This window comes from Crocodylus siamensis, chromosome 1, assembly GCF_052110815.1.
Source record: "Crocodylus siamensis isolate JL-2025a chromosome 1, ASM5211081v1, whole genome shotgun sequence".
In the NCBI taxonomy this organism is placed as follows: Eukaryota; Metazoa; Chordata; order Crocodylia; family Crocodylidae; genus Crocodylus; species Crocodylus siamensis.
In genome coordinates this window covers 71,253,877-71,271,116 of record NC_143395.1, presented here as the reverse complement: position 1 = coordinate 71,271,116, position 17,240 = coordinate 71,253,877, and the positions used below count along the sequence as shown (strand labels likewise).

At 42.3% G+C, this 17,240-nt stretch overlaps 1 long non-coding RNA gene across 2 annotated transcripts; it reads right to left on the bottom strand.

Moving 5' to 3' along the window:
• Positions 1-4,312: 4,312 nt before the first annotated feature.
• Positions 4,313-8,762, bottom strand: LOC149872914 (uncharacterized). Of its 2 annotated transcripts, none has more exons than XR_016440784.1 (3): positions 8,259-8,762; positions 5,987-7,323; positions 4,313-5,798 (listed from the first exon to the last, which is right to left on the bottom strand). It is a non-coding gene; the product is annotated as an uncharacterized LOC149872914 (long non-coding RNA). The 2 variants fall into 2 exon arrangements; XR_016440785.1 differs by having other exon boundaries at positions 5,987-6,153.
• Positions 8,763-17,240: the final 8,478 nt, after the last annotated feature.

The window sequence follows — 17,240 nt, the reverse complement described above, 5'->3', positions numbered from 1 at the left end:
TTTTTTCATCTTCAGGTGCCACACATTCATCCAGTGGAATCCAGTTTCCCAAATTCGATATAAAAAGAACCCTGTGCTATTAGAATTGACTGCAGCTGAGATCCACAAAAATAACTAGGCACATGGTTCTGACTGAAGTAGTCAAGGGAGTGTACTCTCTTATATAGATGGAAATGATAATGACCTCCTGCCAATGGATATGACTAGAGGATGCAGTTAAAAATATCAAACCCCATAAATGGGAACAGAGAGGCAAGTCTCAAAGAACAGCTGTAATTAGTATGTAACTACTCTTTTTAATGAAAAACAGTGTTTCAAGTGCCTAGATACTAGACCAAACTACTTTGTTTAAATAAGCAAGGAAATGGATAAACAAACACCATGCCATCCCCCTAAAAACCTGGATTTCCAAAACTGAGGACAATAAAAAGGAATATTGTGTACTGAGTTTAAAAGATGCAAAACTAAAATACAGCTTAAAAAGAAGGGCCAATAAAAATTTGTGTAACAGCAAGTAATTATATTATGGAAGTTCCATAGTAACATTATGGATGTTTTACAGGTCAAAATACAGACAGCATTCTTACAGCTGATTTAAGTCCCATTCCACATCACTGCCAAGAGATTCTAGGTCAACAAGATGATCAAGCTCACGGTCCAAATCTTTACAGAAAAGATTGGAAAATATGGAAAAATCAGGATCCAGATCACGTCAGAGACCTTCTGGTTGAGAAACAAAACCACAATCTCATCAAAAACATGATTATTTAACTGTAAGATCCCCATTTAAGTCTCCACAGACACACACTAATTCAGAAACTACAGCACAGCTCAATGAAACATTGAAACACCATAAATCTCCTTCATGCTCGAGATCTTGGAATTTCTGCAAAAGAAACAGCTATTGATCAGCACCTGCAGATGACTGATGCCTCTCAAGATCCCAAACAACTGGAATCTAAAAATTGTTCTAAGGTATCATAAATTACCTTCTGGCCATCTGAATGGATCCAAGGAAAAAAATTTCACTAGTACTAGGCAGACAAGGTTCTTTGGGTAGATGTGATACTTTCTATTAGATAAATGGTAGAAAAAATTGTTCTTTGCAAGCTTTTGAGCACAAACACCATTCTTCAGGCATATGGAGAGTTTGCTGGTGTAATATGTGTTCTCTTGGGTAGAATAGAAGCCAATATGCAAAATGCAGGTCTGTGAAAATGCAAATGCATGGCAGTGAGGATCAGAGGCAATGGGGGGACAATAGATATGAGACAGTTGCGGTGGGAGGGGGAAACACTGACCTGGTGATAGAATGTAGCTGTTAAAATGCAAACAGGTTACCTACTGTTATCAGATGTTAGGCAGGTTATAATATGCCATAAATCCAATGCCTATATTTAATCTATAATTTTTTGTATCTAGTAGGTTGACGAAGTGAAGTTCATAGGCTTATCTAGGAAAGGTGTTTTGTAAATTCCCTTTGAGGATTAGAACTGAGACATGGAGAGAGACTGATGGTTTTGTGAGAAGTGGGCACCCACAGGTAATTGGGTATTTTTGTTTTTGATAGATTTTTGGTGTGCATTCATTCTGGTACACAGTTGTTGTTTGGTTTATCCTATATATTTTCCATCAGGGAATTTAGTGCACTGGATGAGATATATATTCCTGGAAGTGCAGGTGTAAGATCCAGAAATGGTGATGGCTCCGTTGTGTGGTGTAGTTATTGTGGGAGTGGATATCACATCTACCCAAAGAATCTTGTTTGCCTGTGTCCTTATACCAGCATGCCTACAACCAACAACCCTCACTAGTACTAGCATGCTTATGGGGCTTTCTCCCCTCCATCAGATAGTGATTTACAGCGTGAACTAAACTTAATGCCATCCATTAGTAAAACAAACTTTGGTCCAGATTTTGCTTATTTTAAGCAAACAAGCAGTCTAACATGACTGCTTACATGGCAGAGGTGACTAGGATTAGGCCATTTGTTTTGATTTCTCTTTCTCCGCTGTTTAAATGTCTGTATTGCTACCACCTAGGGCATCCAGCATAGACCTGAAGGTAAACTAAACATTGTTGCAAATATGAATCCTGAATTAGTGCCTGGCAGTCATAGCAGAGGGGTCAAGGTCAGAACAGGTAAGAAATTTGAACAGTACTCTGATACCTTGATTTGGTCTATCCAGATCAGGGAGAAGTATATCTAGGGCTGTGCAAAACAGCACTGTTCCCTTTTGACTTGTGTTTCGACAGAAGTGTTTCATTTTGAATTTCATTTTGACTGGAAACTGCTGGTCCATTTCATTTCATTGAAACAGTTTCACTGTTTCAACATTTCGCCCATAGACTATAATGGGGAAGCTCGAAATAGCCTATAACGTTGTCATTTCTGGCCTGATTTAGATGAAACTTGCAGGTAGCCCCTTCTGAGGGCATGAAGCCTGCTAAGTGTCAAGGAGATAGGTGCAGAGGATTCGGGGAAACTGCACCTCAAAGTCGTGAAAGCAAAACTCATGTCACGTGTATGTGTTAAGCCACAGCATGGTCAAAACTTTAGGCATGCTAGACCCTGCTGAGGCTATGAAACCTGCCAAGTTTCAAGGAGATAGGTGCAGGGGTTTGGGGGAAACTGCACTTCTAGCTACTGAGAAGCAAAACTCATGTCATGGGTGCTTGTGGGACTGTGCCTGTCTTGGGGCACAGGGGGTGAAAACTGCAGGCCTGCTAGACCCTGCTGTGGCTATGAAGCCTGCCAGCTGTCAAGGAGATAGGTACAGGGGAAGTCTTGGGTTCTGGGGTCCTGTAGCCCTAGCTCCTGACAGGCAAAACTCATGTCATGGGTACTTGTGCAACTGTGTCTGTCTTGGGGCATTGGGGGGGGGAATCTTTAAATTTTGTAGTAAATTCTTTGTTTATTGAGTGTATTTTGAAAATACAATTGCATTGCGTCTTGCATATTAGGAGATCCAGACTAACGCACAAAAAAAAAATTGCCAAGCCAATCAATTTTTGCACTTGCCATCAACCAACTTTCAAAGATGTTGGGTAATTGCTTGTTAACTTGATAGGAGTCAATTTTTTAATAGTACAGCCTGTAACGTTGTTGTATTTTATGTTTTGTCCTACATAAAAGATGCTTTTCCCTCCATAGTAATGAATGGTTTATTACAATTTAGCTTTTTAGTTAAATGTTGTGATCATTAAGATATGCTACATAACTTGTAAACTGTACTGTATTAAATAAATACCATGTTATACATTTCACTTCATATACAATTAGATACTATTTTGCATTATATATTTGTTTCACTATTGAAAAAAAATATTTTTAATAAAGCTTTGAAAGGACATATTTTTCCAAATGTTTTTGAGGAACTCTCTCTTATTTCTCCCCCAGATATCCCTCTTCCTCTCTCCTAATATTGTCTGTATTTTTAAAAACATTTTCACATGTGTGGCTGAGATTTCTAAACAGAATTTTTCACCTAATACTCAAAAGAGTATTTATATAGAGTCTAAGAATAACCAGAGTTAATACAGTACATGTTAGCAGATTTGAATTTGGAAGAGGTATGTGCTACAAAGAATGAGGGTTCATTTTCTAACCCCTAGAGTTAGAGGGAAAGTTCTCTGGGGGTCTATTGTCCCAGAAATGTCTATTCTTTTTTAGTAGGGCTATGCAAAGCTTCAGTCCCTAATTCAATTCGGTGGAGATTTGGCCCTATTTGGTGGCTGAATCTCCAAATCTAGATTGAAATGGGAGACCCTTTAATTTCTCTAAATTGAATTGGAACCCTCTGAATTGATTCAGAGAGATTTGAAAATATTCAGCGATTCAGACGCAGACACAGCTTTAGACATACCTCAAGGTACCAGGCGGCTCGTGACTGCTGAGATGCTGGGGCGGATGGAGTGTCTCACAGGAGCATGGGGGGCTCCCCAGCGCACTCGGCAGCAGGCTTGGAAGTGGACCACAAGCACTTCCGGTCCACTTCCGGGTCCACAAGGAAGCATGCCCTTGGCTGGGTGACTGGTGCCTCCTGGGTCTGGGGGGGCACCCGGGCTCCCCCCACAGCCAATTGCTGAGCTGGGGGTTGCAGAGGGCCCCCCTGCATGCTCCCCAGCAGACCTGGAAGTGGACCATAAGTACTTACAGTCCATTTCTGGGTTCGCTGCTGAGAACGCGGAGCCCCCACACACTCCTGTGGGATACTTCATCTGCCCCAGCATCGCAGCATTTATGAGCCTGGTACCTCAAGGTATATAGAAAAAACATTTAAAACTGTGTCTATGGCTGAATCACGGATTCTCTGAATCAGCATCAAATCTTCAGATTTGGGTTCAGCTGAATAGAATCGGGGACAGTGATCTGAATCAACGAATCGAATCACTGTCCCCGATTCAGACCGAATCTGAATCGAATACAGCTCGTTTCATACACTCCTATTTTTTATCTCTTTCTTTTAACTTCCTTGGAAGGGCATGGTGTTGGCTGCTGCCAGTATAGAATCGTGGGGTAAATGAACCACAGACCAAGTATGACAATTTCCATTTAGAAATTGAGCCATTTATACTGTCTTAAAAATCTATAACAATAATATCTAATGATGAAATTATATAACCTGGATTCATTGCAAAGACAAACAACTCCTACAAAGAAAAACTCAACCTCCTACCTGCAAAAAAAACACGCACACATGCACACACAGTCTCTCCCACTCTCTCTATGAGTTGTTGCAGGTTTCTAGTTCTTAAAACAGGTCAGGAGTACATTAAGTAGTATTTAACAAAAATCAGATATTACACTATGAAGACTGCAGGGCACCCATTTTTTAGAAACTGGGTCGTACTAATGCATATTGCATAAAATTTTCCACTGGCTTTGAGTAAAATCAGTGCAAGCAAAAGATAATCATACATATTTAAAATGCAAACATATCTTCTTTGCAGACCTGCATTTTCTTTTTCACTCTGCTATTTTATATCTGCTCATTTTTCCATAATTCTAATGTTCTTAAATGGGGAAGCAGACCACAGGTTTCTGAAGAATTCCTTTTATAGCGTATTTGTAGATAAGATTTATAAAGTTTATATTCAGTTTACTTTATACATTGTTTCTGTAGGATTATTATATACAGGAGACATACTAGAGCAGAGGGTTTAATTTGTAGTACAGCATACACTAAAAGGCACGCAATGGAGGCCACCAGTAACAATAGGAATTGGCCATTGTTACATATTTAAAAATATGTGTTTGTTTTTGTCTGCTTGTCCATTAGCCCTTAAACTGGAGTTTTGATCTAATAAGTAATAGACAATGTTAATTTAAAACCCAATGTGAGAGAGGCTAGGTATGTCTTTGGCCGCCGCCGACCCAACCTCTAGGGACTGCTCCCGGGAAGACAAAGAGTGACTCACCCCGGTTTGGACGAACGTACGTGTCTGCCTCACCTGCCACGACTTGGATGTTGATCTGTACATCAGTTGGTTTGGCGCATATAGTCCAGAAATGAGACTCTCCTCTTCTCTGGGGTCCCTGAGTTCTGAGGGCTCCTCCACCCCTACAATCTCGCCCAATCCACCGGGTAGGACTGTCTGACCGGATCGGTCATCCGCTTATGATGCTCCAGGATAGCACCAGAATAAAGCACAGTGAAGTCAACGGAAAGAAAATCACGGCTGAGGGCATCTAGGGTGTACCGCCGGCTTCAGATCTCAACTGCTGGCCCCAGTGCTACCTTGTCTGCCGAAGGGTGGGAAAATCACCCCGTTTACTCCACGATGGGCTGCTTCGCCTGCATTACCCGAAGATAAAAGAAAAAATGTACCAGCGACTCCTTCATCCCCGGGGTCCACCCCCTTGCCGTCCACTACGGCTCCGGCCTGTACAGGGTCCCTGCTGCTCCCCACGGCGTTTAGCCCTCTTCGGCCTTGCTGGGCCCGCTTCCCTGGGTTTTGAGCCCCGCTGGGGAGCCCTGCTTACCCCAGAAGGTCCAACTGCACCTCCAAATGGCTTGGATCCGCTGGAGAGTGCTCCCGCCGGCGTTGGGTCCGGCACCTGCTGCTTCCGGATCCGCCGCGCCACTGTGCTGCTCCGATGCTCTTCTTATGCCAGTCTGGGTCGCTCTGGCACCTGCCGCTTCCGGGTCTCTGCAGGAGGTAAGTTTCCGCCGCCCGCCATAAGCCATGGCACGCAAGCTGCGCCGGGTCGCGTTGGCTCGGGGCTCACCCGAGCCTGGCGCCTTCTTCACCCCCTTACACCCAATACATTAAATGGGGGCAATTGACATAGATTATATCAGCCATAGGATAGTGGCTGGAGTTCTCTTTGGAAAAAAATGTTTTGAAAAAAGGTGTTTTTATAACAGCAGAAGGCCGACAGCTCCAGCACAGATATTCAGAACTTATAATGATCTGTTCTTAAATATTCATATTGTTCACATAAATACATTTTTTATTTCTAAAAAATTTAGAAAGTAGGTACTGGTCATACTGGATATTGGGAGAGATTAAAAAAAACAAGCATTTAAAATATAATCTCTAGGACTATAAATAGGTTATTTGCACTTAACCTGAAATGTGGCAGCTTAGTGGTAAAATCTAATTTACTTCAGCAACAGGATTCAAAAAGTATTTAAAGCAGCTTATATTGCCTTTAAGGACTTCTTTCCCTCCCACAGTCCAGCTGGCATACCCTTTCCCACTGTACTTTTCAAGACAGCTGGTTTGCTTTGAAGTTTTACTTAAAGTGAATTAGGGAAACTGAAATAGTATTGAATTTCACTTCTAAAAAATAAAATAAAAATTGAACTTTAAACTAGCTCAGTTGCTGCAGTGCAGTTAAATTAGATTTAACCATAAATGGAGCAAAAGAAGGCTAAAGTCTACAGTATTTCTCTGGAAAGAAAGTGTGTGTATGAACTTTTCACTATATATGTTTTTCCAGTCATATATTCCCACAATTGCTGAATATATATGCATGTTTTAAAATCAGGTTCTCGTTAGGCAGACATTGAGAATTGTGTGATATCCTTCTAAGGGCTCACTTACCTATTCAATAGGTGATTTTACACAGTACTAGAGTGAAAGGTCCTGAGCAACTCTAATTTTAAAAAAATTGGAAAGGAGTCATCCCAAGTCCAGTTACAACTAAGCTGTCGTTTACAAAAGGTTATGCACCTCTGATATAACTAGTACAGAAGTGTCAAACTCACCTGGTGCTGCAGGCCAGATGAGTAGTGTGGGGATGGTCCCCTTCTTCACCCAGCCCCATATGCCAGATCCACTGCACATGGCACTTGTTCTGGCTGCATGTAGTGCCTGAAAAGCAGCCAGATCACGGAGCATGGACCCCAGAGTAGCTAGAACAGGCTTCGTGTGTGGCGCACATCCCAGTCCCTGCTTGTGTAGCATGTGCAGCACATGGGTCAACTTAGACCCAGGGACAGCACAGCCTGTATCTCTGACATCCTTGATCTACCCTGCCTCCTGCCTGACTTCAAACTAACATGACACTGACTACCTCAATTAAAATGTCAGACTGAAAAAAACCACTAGAGTGTGCTGAAGTCTGCTTTTCTTCCTCCTGACTGGTATTGTATATTGTCATTTTGCCCATACTTCAGTCTTTCTTTATACCCTAACATCATTAAATATACATAAACCTGCATTTTATAAAAGTACCTATACTGTAGATTTTCCTTCCACAAGCACACGTGCTTTTGTTCCCTCCAATACCTCTACAGACCTAAGACTACAGAGTACTATTCTTTCATTTATGTGAAGTTGAAGAACACATTCATAAGATTAGTGTTTTGAATGGATTACAGGCTATAGTGAATTTAACTATCTAACTTTGCTGGCTGTCAGGTACTCAAATCCTTGTCTAAATTACATTGAGGTAAATCTGGAATAACTTCACAGGAAGGGAACAAGCACTGAAGCACCAAGATGTGATCCATCTTATTATTCGGTGAGGGAAGAAATTGGCAAAACAGGAGGAACCTGAAGGTAGAGAGGGGAATCCAGGGAGGAAGGAGAAAGAGATGGTTAGGTGAAAAACAGAAACCCACTAGACAAGGACAACAAAGATTTTTCTGGGACAATTATAATGATGGAAAGGGGTCTCACTAGATCTCTACTGAACAAAGTACTTTTTTTTGTTTTCCTGTTTCTGCACCATGAGGCTCCTCTGCTCCCAGACATCCCCATGTAGCACATTCTGTAGATTAAGAAACCTTCATCTCAGTTCTTACCATGTCTCATTTATGCCACATGAAGAGTCACTGTCTTGTCAGGTCGAGGTAGCATATGAAATGGTTTTTCAATACAGGCAACCACTACTTAGCTCTCGCAGTTGGTTCCTGAAAAACAGTGTTAAGCAAAAATAGCATTAAGTGAAAACAAAAGTATTTGATGATCCAAGGTGGCGACTGCAAGCGTTATAATGAAACTCGCTGAGTGCTAAGTGAAATCAGGTATTGATTTAAAATGAGCGTTATAGCAAAACAGTGTTAAGCAGAGGTTGTCTGTAATGCTAGAAGTAAGGAAATTCCTAAGCAGAATTTAACAGTGCAAGCCTTCAGGTTGAGATTGTGTGCTCAGCCCGTGTTCTCCGCCCCCCTCTCTTCCCATCTGTGGGGGGACAGGTCAGTTTGATATACAGTTCTGACAGGCTAATGCATGTATGTCTCCAGTGAGCTGTTGCTGCCTGTGGCGCACAAACAGCAGAAGATACTGGACATCAAGGAACAGCTTGTTACTTACCAATGGCTCACTAGGGTGCAAATGTAAGGATAAGCTGGAAAGGATATAGTGACAGCTGTTTAGGGACTGGTAAAAGGGGGTGGAAAAAAGAATCATGCTCCTCTTCCCTCAGGATGTACATCAAGCTTAATTTTTTTTTCACCAGCTCTGCCAGCAATTACATACTCAAAACATTTCAAAGCACACACGTTCCATGGTAACAGACTGTTGGAGAACCAGCACTTAGGGATCTCATAGCAACTATGTAGCGTAGGAGTCAGACTACTGAGCAGGGACTCAGGAAAACTGGGTTCTGCTTCTGCTCCCTTGGATGGTGTTAGATCATTTTGCTTCTCTGTAACCCAGTTTCCTCATCTCCACAAGCTTTTTTGCAAATACTACACAACACATAGGGAACGGGGCCCGTGACAACTCTACCACCAACTCCAACATTTTTGTTTGGCTTATTCAAAACAAGGGTTTAGGTGCTTTCTATTCCTGGTCCTACAATTCAACAGATCCAGTTCTCCAGAAAGAGCATTGGAGCTGCTAAATTTTACCCCCTCTTCATCTCCTCCTAAATCTCTTCACTCTCACCCAAAGGATTTTATCTAACACTGTACTTTTATGCACATATCATTAAACCAATGGATCACTCCCACATCTGACTTCACTAGTGACAGTCCCAACGCGCAAGAAAACTGTACCTTTCTTGACATGACTTACAGAACTTCACACTGAAACATAATGAATCCCTCAGAATATGCACACATCTTTCATTTGATTACACGCTTGTTGGGCCTCAAGATCTCTTGCATCTCAGTCAGAGACCCACTGTGTTCTTCAAACTAATTCTCAAATTTCCTCAAAACAGTGTCCTGTCAAGCTGTTGGATTTGTCGTCCTCCCCATCACCACTTTCCCCTCCATTCAGTCAGGCTACAGTTAAACTAATAACCATACCTGGAATATATGCCAATAACTCCCAGGAATTACTTCCACCTCCAATTGCTTCATTATGGTTGACTTGGTTTGTACATCAAAACCTAATTTACTGCTTTCCAAATATTTGATTGTTTCAGAACCTGATGTTCTGAAGAAGCACAAAGCACCACAGGGCAATCGTATCTCAAGACTAGTCCTCCAAACAGTAGAAAACTTTTGGTGATGTTTAGGCACCTAAGTCCAGAACAAAAATCTAAAAGAGCTCCATCCTGCAGCAACCTAATTCTGGAGGCATTTAAACTCACTAGGCACCTCCCTGTTTCATTTTAAATTTCCTGAGTGCCTGTACTTCTGCTCGTCCAGAATTGCCCTGGTCTGAGCAGGTAGGGGCTTAGCTCCAAGCCCAGTTAGGATTTAAGAACTAGACAGAGCAATACTTACGTCCACATCGCAGCTCAGTCAGGTAGGTGAATTCTAAACACTCCTAAAAAATGCTGGCCGGATTGGCCCCTTTATAAAATGTGACAAGAGGAGGTGACAGTTAGGGTACCTACCTATCATAGGTTCTCACAGAATAGCTGAATGATTCAGAGCTCTTACCCAGAAAGTGAGTGACCCAGCTTCCATACCCACCACATCTTGCAGGGTCCAAACTGATATTTCTCACTGTCCAGAAAGATGTCTTAATTGCCAGCTGACAGGCTAGGCCAGGCTAGGTAGTTGCACCACCCTCCATCCCTTCTATGTGAAGCCATGCTACCATGCAGAAGAGAACTAAAGATTCAAGGGGCCAGAAGAAAACACAAGAGGAAGTCTGGTTCTGTAGTCTAGGGATAAGTGTACTCATTTGGGGGAGTGGGGTGGGGTGTCCTGGCTTCTGCTTGGCTCTTTTGGCCCTGCTCAATTATTTTCAGGAAATGGTTCCAGGCTTTGCATTCTAAGTAGGTAACCATGCAGGCTAGAGCAGTTAGACACCAATGCTCTGAAGATTTGGACTTCTTACATCTCTGCATAGCATCTCCTGTTGGTCAGCTCCTGGTGGGTCCCTGCTTAGTTGCAGCTTTTTAGATCACTTTTTGAGATTTAGAAATCAAGATTTCCACTAAGCTCTGGATTCTGCTCCATGGACCATAGATCTAAGAGATGCACATTGCAGCTTCTACCTTGGAGGAGTCTAGGTCCATTTCATTTGACACTAGGTGCCCCAAACCAAGTTTTAGACAGAAGTGAAATGCCAAAGTCTAAAATGACAATCCTGAAAATCCTTTTTGAGTTGCTGCCTAACCCCACAAACACGCAAGTCCCAAGGCACCTCTTTGCCTTTAAAATTCTGTAGGCACCTAAGGTTTTCTTCTGCATTTGTTCAAAATTGCCCTAAGGAGAGCAGCTCAGTGCCCACCTCACACCTGATTGGGATCTAGAAACTAATGGTTCTTGAGTGGTTCAGTCCAGAAGGCATTTGCAGAACACACCAACAGGATTAGGCTTCCTAGAGGATGCAGATGAAGCCATTAAAAGAAACAAAAAACCCAAACAAACACATAGCTGGATTAGGAAGTATATACCATTTGATACTGATTGATATGCAAGTGTTAAAGCACCTGTTCAGATCTGCATCTCATGCGCTCAGAATGACAGGCTTCAAACCCTTATCTTGTTATCTGCCAGGAGAGAACCCCAACCAGGCTTTCTCCAACTGTGCTGCTGAATTTGTGCCATTACAGCAAAAGATTTCAAGATTAATCAGACCAAGAATACAAAGACATGGAAACATAGTAGTTTTGGCATTCTTCTGGGAAAGAGGAATCTTGAATTTCTTTTCCCCAAGCCAAAGACTACCTACGTATTTTGCATTAAACAGGCATTAGATATGTTTGTGCGTGGTTTGTTCTGGATCTAATTCTGAAGCATTTAACTTTCTCCATATACTGTAAAGATACTAGGCACCTAATTCAAAGCTGTGGATTTCACTCCTGGGACCAGGTACTGCAGCAACTTCACTTTTAGGTACACAATTCCTGTATTACATCTAGTTCAGTGAATAGTGTCCTGGTTAAACAGCCTACTGATGGCCACTGTTCCATGTTTAGGATTGTGTCTCACTAATCTATCTAAGCATCTATACATTTACTAAGTGTGCCTATACAATCTTCCTTAGCTTAGTCTAAAATTCCCCTAGTGATTAAAAAAAATTGAGCTCTTACATGAGAAGTGGAAACATTGCAGTGACAAAGCATGCGCTTCCAACTGGGGTGTCTCAAACCATCTGTACAACTACACTGATCTTTTCAAAATGTACGATTTAATGCTTTCACATACTATAGTCTTTTTTAAAAATTGGGGAAAAGATGGGAAAAATGGCAGTGATGTGCCCATTACATTAGTACTTAAGAGATCCACAACCAAAAATTATACCAGTTTCTTCTAAATGAGTCTGGCTCTATAGGTACTAGACAACTTCTTACAAAGGCCTACTTCTGAAATATCCATACTTGCAAGAGTAAGGATTTCCAGAATCAGATTCTAGATCTGAAACAAAACAGTTACGTTTCAGTGAAGAGTTAATTGTTAGTATGCCTGAACTACAACAATCCTCTCTTAAGTTTCTTTTAAGCTTAAACCAAATTTCCTGGTTTTCTATTTGGGGTTTTTTTTAATGTAACAGTCTTTTGAGCTTTTAAAAATTCCTGTAGATTAGTGATAAGCAATCTCAGCCCGAACTCTAGTTTAACAAGCTTCTAGTATCTGAGAACATATCTGAGACTTAGAAATTTAACTAATCTTTCTAATTTGAAGTAGACTGTGGCTTATGAAAACTGACGCCTCTTTGGACAAGTTAGTCCAGTGGTTCTCAGCCTTGCAGACACAAGATACACTGTGTTTGACTCGAGGGAACCCTCCATAACTTTTGTGAATTGAGCAGCACCCCATTTCAAAAACAAGTTTATTACAGTGCTTCCCTTCTTGCAGTGAGGTTAAAAAGTCAGGGTGAGGCATGTCAAAGATCAAAGTCTTTGATTTCAGATGCCAATGGCAAAAGGTCAGAGACAAAGGGTCAGAGGCTAACACAGCAAACTCTGTGGTTGTAATTTATCCCTCTGTATTAACAGTGTTGCATATACACACCCCTATCTGTGCCTCATTTCAAATCACTTGAGTTCCCACACTAGAGAGAGAAACTGGCCTTGACGGTCCAGCACAAAAGATAAAGTACCTATAGTAACAAGATTAGCTGACTTTAGTAAAGTTGTAAAATTAAATATACTATGCGCGCCATCCTGTGACCAAACAGAACCAGTACCACCCAAGTAAAAATAACCCCCCTTTTTTATGAAACCTGAGCAAACAAAGCAAGCACAAGTGCCAACTCATTATTTACGATTGGCGTATAGTAATTGGTCACCTGTGAAAAGTATAACTTTGAAAGAACTTACGCCCAGAGCAGAGAGCAGAAACAGAGAGCAGAGAACGGAGAACTGTGTATACACTCAAGAAGAACAGATTGTGCACAATGAATGTTCTCTCTTCTGCCTACGTATTTTTTTTTTTGGCGTACCCTGTCTCGTCTTACCGGTCCGTTTATCTCTTCATCTTTGATGTTATCTTTCTTACCAAGAGCTCTTAGTAATCTGCAGACTGCAACGGCTTATATGAATCGCTCAGAAGCAACTGTCTTATCATGTTACCCAGCATTTACAGGGTGGGTATCTGCATGCTGTAACTGAATAAATCAATCAGCTCCTCTGCCTTACGCTGCAAGTACATCAGAAGCGTAAGTAAAATAAATCTTTTGTGAAAACATCACGCTGTGTTTAAATCATCCTGACTCCTGCTCACCATTATCACCCCTCCTCGCGCCAAGTCAGTCGTGCCGACCCAGGCTCGCAGGTCAAGGGTGTGCCGGCGTTATGGGGCGCGACAAGGCAGAGAAGGACTGAGTCTGAGCCTTCACTTATCTTCCCACACCTGCTTATCTCATCTCTCTCATGACACCTTTCAAAAAGATCTTGCAGCAGCCTGGGGGGCTTCTTTAGCACCTTGCTTGAGAATTCCCGAATTAGTCTATAAGGTGCCACACTACCCTGTCATCTGCCTAGCTTCAGACTAGCAGGGCTAACTACCTAGCTCTTCCTTGTGAGCCACTGAACAAATGTTTTTCTTCAAGATGTTTAGATCGGTGGTCCTCAACCTTTTAGCCTGGCAGGCCAGATGAGTGACACAAGGAGGGTCTAGGGGCTGGATCCACAAGGTTGGCACCCAGACCAGGCCCTGCACATCCAGATCCTGCCTTGTGCCGCCTGAAGTAGGTCCCACACACCTGGATTCCACCTTACAAACCTGGATCCTACCCAGCACTGTCCAAATTGGGCCCCACATGCCCTAATCCTGCCTTGCTCTGCCCAGATCAGATCCTGTCACTTGGATCATGTCCTGCATGCTCAGAAGCTACCTACCACCACCCAAACTGGGCCCTGTAAATCCTGCCTAGCACACCCAGATTGAATCTAAAGGGCCTAGATCCCTCCTCATGCTGCTCCCCACTACAGCCAAATTGGGCCTTGTGCCATCCTAGCCCCGTGCACCAGATCTAGCATGCAGGACTATGCTATGCAGCCCACTATCCAGTCCTTTGTTAGATGAACAAACAAACTACCAAGCTGCTTCTCAGGGTCTAGCTTGTGCCTTATCAACACAATGACTTATCCTTGCTACCTGTATTTAATACGGTTCTACTTGCTCCACAAAGAATGGTTAATTTTTCATCTTAGATACTAACCCCATCTCTTGTCACTTAACTGTTAGCCTGTTCAGGACCTGCCTACACACATAATAGGTTCTTCTGTATTACAAATAACCTGATACCTCTTAAATAATTGAGTTACTAAGGCATACATTAAAATGAAAATAACCCCAAAGCAGCAACAAAGCAAGCAAAAGAAAAAAAAAAAAGAGTAGACATGTTCTTACTCTTCACCCATGACTAATGTCAAATGTTTACACTCGTTACTAGACTTACAACTGGCTCATTCCACAGTATAGGTTTTAAACATGGTTGTAAACTGTTCCTAACAGAAGACATATTATTAAAACTAGAATGTGGCCAGGAATCCAGGTTTATTACAAACACAGAAAAATTCACAAAAATCTGGCCAGAACATGGTAAAGCTGCTTGAAGTGGGAATGTGTGGCAAATAATTAAATGGATCAACCGAATTGAAAAATGATGTGACCAAGTTTACAAGCTGTATATTCTACTTATGAAGATAGCAGAAAAGATCGGAATCAGCAGCTCTTAGGAGACACTAGCCTGGGACTGTTCAAGTGCATGTGGGATTTCTAACCGTTCTTGTGATCCTTCTGCCTGTTACATTAGTAGTCTTAGACACCCTTGCACAAGAAGCTAGCCAGTAATTACTAACAAAGTTGTCATCTACCAATATGATAATTAGCCTGTTAGGAATTATATTAAAACCGAACAATAAATATGCTGGAGTTGATACAGGATGGTAAATGCAGAAAGACAAGCTACCCTACAAACCACGGCACAGAACACCCCACAAGTCCAAAACTACCATCAGACACACCAAGGGTACACTATATGTGCACTTTAATGCATATTAGCCTATTTTAACATGCATTAGTGTCACAAAAAACTGTGCGCTTTCACTAATGCATATTAAAATAGACTAATGCACTTTTTTAGTACTTCAGAATATAGGTATTAAATTTAATGCACATCAGCAAACATGCATTAATAAACATGTAGCTGTGCCCCCCCCCCAAATAATCAAGAGTCATGATCTCAGATATTGCATCTACTGAGAATAGTCACAACACCCACTCCACCAACATGAAAAGGCCTTTACTTGGCATGGACACTCCACCAGAAAAATAGATCATATCTTTGAAGGAGACACAAAAGTAGCCAGCAATAGCCTACTACAACACAGACAGAAGACTCCCATCAATCGCACTTCCTAATTATTACATAGTCATAGAATCAATGAGTTGGAAGGGACCTAGACAGATCATCTAGTCTGACCCCCTGCCATGGGCAGGAAGGAGCACTGGGGGTGGCAGGGGTCATAAGACCCCAGCCAGGTGCCTATCCAGTCTCATCTTGAAGATCTCCAGGGAAGGTGAGAGCACCACCTCTCTGGGAAGCCTATTCCAGGCTCTGGCCATCCTTACAGTGAAGTAGTTCTTCCTAATATCTAACCTAAACCTATTCTTGCTCAGTTTGTGGCCATTGTTCCTGGTGACCCCAAGGGGGGCCCTGGTGAACAGACTTTCTCCGAGTCCCTGCTGCTGGCCCGATAAGGTTGTAGGCAACAGGATCCCGCCCCCCCCGTCTCCTCTTGCAGAGACTGAAGAGATTCAGGTCCCTCAGCCTCTCCTCATAGCGCTGGCCATGGAGGCCCTCAACATACGAGTGGCCTCCTCTGGACCCTCTCCAGGTTCTCCACGTGCTTCTTGAAGTGTGGCATCCAGAACTAGACACAGTACTCCAGCTGTGGCCTGACCAGCGCCACATAGAGGGGGAGCAAGACCTTTCTGGACCTGTTAGTGATGCCCCTGTTGATGCATGTCCCATGCTGGACCCTATAAGAAGGATCATCAAACAATGATGATTGAAAAAGATCAGACTCTGAAGGAAGTAGTCTCCCACTGGGCAACCCCCCAAACATGGCCCAACTCATCATAAGAAAAACTCACCTCCAATAAACAGATTCCAAATAGGATACAATGCTCTCTCAGCAATGCAAAACATGTCGACACAATCCTGGCACCACAACAGTGAACAATGCCCACTACAAAACCACCAGAATCCACAGATCCTACACATACACATCAACAAATGTGGTCTCTCTTATCAAATGTACTGGATGCCCCCTCTGAAACTACCTGGGTGAAACTAGACAGGAACTATGCACCAGAATGAACTTAGGAAAAAAAAATATATATACAAAGACAGAGACACACACAAACACTAGCAGAAGCCCATTTTCCACAGGACAACCGCTCCAACCCCACAGCACTCATACTCGAAGGGAATTCAAAAAACACTTTCATAAGACCACTTTAGTGGCTTATAGTTCACTACAACCTTACCAATACTATCATCTCCCTCCATGCCACAGATATAACTATCCCCCTTCTTAAAGGTCTGTCTGCAACTAACTAGACTGCCCATTCTACTGATCTTGTCTCATAGCTTCTGGTTACACTTCTTCATTCCCAGTTCACCCTCTGCCCCTGCAGCAGATGGCTGTATTTTCATGGAGTGTTTTTTTTAAACTATTTAGCTCACCTTGTGTCTGCTTCTCCTTCAGACCTGAAGGACACTTGCTTTTTGAGAACTTATCCAACAGCTCTCCAAACTACAGTTGATTCAGTAAAAGATACCACAAAAAAACCTTGCCTCTCAAGCCACAAAGCTAGAAAGCACATGGTGGGGAGAAAAGAAATGATGTGATAATCAGAAACTAGGTGGAAAAAAAGAAATCCTAAATGTGATTATACTGAATTTGAATGTATGGCACTGGA